We start from the raw sequence: 2,579 nt of genomic DNA on the forward strand, positions 1-2,579 counted from the left end.
AAGGGGTAGCCTGGGCCCCGGCTATACCTGTGTCTTCGTCGGCTAAGTGGAACAGTCCACCTTCCAGAGTTACCCCCTCCCCCCAACCTTTTCGTCCTTAACATCGATGACTGCATCGGCGCCACCTCGTGCTCCCGCGAGGAGGCTGAACAGTTCACCATCTTCACCAACACAGTCCGACCCGACCTTAAATTCACCTGGACCATCTCTGACACCCCTCTTCCCCTTCCTGCACCTCTCTATTTCCATCAATGGGGACCGACTCAGTGCTGACATCTTTTACAAACCCAATGGCTCCCACACCTCCTCCCACCCTGCCTCCTGCAAAAATGCTATCCCTTATTCCCAATTCCCGCACCAATCAACCCCACTGCCCCATGGGCGAACACTTCAACCCCCCCCCCCCCCCCCACTCTGCTGAGGACATGGAGGTCCTGGGTCACCTCCATCACCGCTCCCTCACCACCCGACGCCTGGAGGACGAACGCCTCATCTTCTGCCTCAGGGCTCTCCAACCCGCGGGCATCAATGTCGACTTGAACAGTTTCCTCATTCCCCCCCCCCGCCCCCGTCCCCATTTCCAACCTTACCGCCCTCATGATCTGAACCACCTATGCATCTTCCTTCCTGCCTATCTGCTCCACCCTCCCCTCTGACCTTTCACCTTTACCCCTCCCCCCCCCCCATGGCACTCTCAGCTACCTCCCCATACCCCTTTCCCATTTATCTCTTCCCCAACCCCCCCGCCCCCGCCGAGGCTCGCAGCCTCATTCCCGACGAAGGGCTTTTGCTCAAAATGTTGATTTTTTTTTTTCCCCCTGCTCTGCTGACCCTGCTGCGCTTTTCCAGCTAATCTTGACTCTGATCTGCAGCGTCTGCGGTCCTCGCTTTCACGTTGGCCAATCTGAATCAAGGTCCTGTTGGACTCCGAGATAACACCCTTTTGCTGCCCCACTGCACTTGGCCGGTCCCAGGGTCACCCTGCTCGCCAGACCCACTTAACGTTCGCACCAAAAGCACTCACGAGGTATAAATGTTGAAAAGCAGCGGACCCAGCGCCCACCCTTGCGGCACACCGCTCGACAGGCTCTCCAGTCTGAAAAGCCAGCCCTCCCTCCTCCACTTCCCGACCGGATCTTGTTCCTACCCCCCCCCCCACCCGCACTGCCAGGGCTGGATTGGCTTTCTAGAATTCTTTCTCCACCCCCGTCAATTCTCACACTCGCTCCCTTTTCCCTGCATGGCCGGATTCTCTTCCTCGCCCCCCCCATCACGGCCACACATTCCCATCACCCCCACCCACCCCCCTCCAACTTTGTTTCTTTCTCTGTTGTCCTGTCTTCCTCCCCTCCCCCCCCCCCCGAAGACCCTAATACTTTCGACCCTGTCCCCAACTTGTCCCGCATTCACACCCGGTCTCCCCGTTCCGACTGGTGACGCGTCCTGTCTGAATGCCTGACCTTCACCCCATCCTCTGCCTCCCTCTGCGGGCGTTTTTGGGGGGGGGGGGGGGGGGAAGGTGGGGACCTGCTGGGCAGGACCTTTGCTGATGTCCGCTGCCCCCCCCACCCCAAGTGCCGTCAAGTCTCCTCTCCTTGTCAGCCGGGCCCACAGCCCTCCTCACCATCGCCCTTGTCAGGTCACAGCTGGCCCTTTTGGAATTTGCTCTTGATGAAATCTCCTCTCTCTGTCTCTCTGTCTCTCTCTCTCTCTCTCTCTCTCTCTCTCTCTCTCTCTGGTTTTTTTCCCCTCCCTGTCACAGGTGAACGCTCTGAGCTGCCTGAATCAGGGAACAGGAGAGGGAGTGCCGTTGGACCGAAACTCTGTCACGCCCTGACCTGCCTTTATCCTGTCACTTGGCCGTGTTCAAGGCGATTTAAGACTTACCCGGTTGAGACAGCTAGCTTCTGATTGCCTTGACCTCGTCGGCGTGGCTGTTGGGACTCCAGGGTAAGAGCGGGCATGGGAGGAAGGAGAGGACAGTGCTTTTCATTGCAACGAGCATGGTTCCACTCGCTGGTGGAGACAAAGATGCCAGAGCAATTTTGAAATCGGTGGAGAGAGACTTGTTTGCCAAAGTTTTGAATCATTCCAGAATTTATATTCCATAGTCACTGTCTCCTGTGGTGTCGATTGTTAATGGGTTTGAGGTTTGGCATTCTTGTGTGGTCTGTCCTGAGGTGGTATGGCACTGTTGGATGGGTTTGAGGTTTGGCATTCTTGTGTGGTCTGTCCTGAGGTGGTATGGCACTGTTGGATGGGTTTGAGGTTTGGCATTCTTGTGTGGTCTGTCCTGAGGTGGTATGGCACTGTTGAATGGGTTTGAGGTTTGGCATTCTTGTGTGGTCTGTCCTGAGGTGCTATGGGCACTGTTGGATGGGTTTGAGGTTTGGCATTCTTGTGTGGTCTGTCCTGAGGTGGTATGGCACTGTTGAATGGGTTTGAGGTTTGGCATTCTTGGCATTTGTCCTGATTGGAAAGCTTTTGGCGACCAATCTGTCTCTGTGTCTCTTGGCTAATGTACAGGTTGCTTCATCAGAAGAGACTTTCTAATGGCAGTTAGGCTGCCACTTTGTGCT

Source organism: Chiloscyllium punctatum, chromosome 35, assembly GCF_047496795.1.
Source record: "Chiloscyllium punctatum isolate Juve2018m chromosome 35, sChiPun1.3, whole genome shotgun sequence".
In the NCBI taxonomy this organism is placed as follows: Eukaryota; Metazoa; Chordata; class Chondrichthyes; order Orectolobiformes; family Hemiscylliidae; genus Chiloscyllium; species Chiloscyllium punctatum.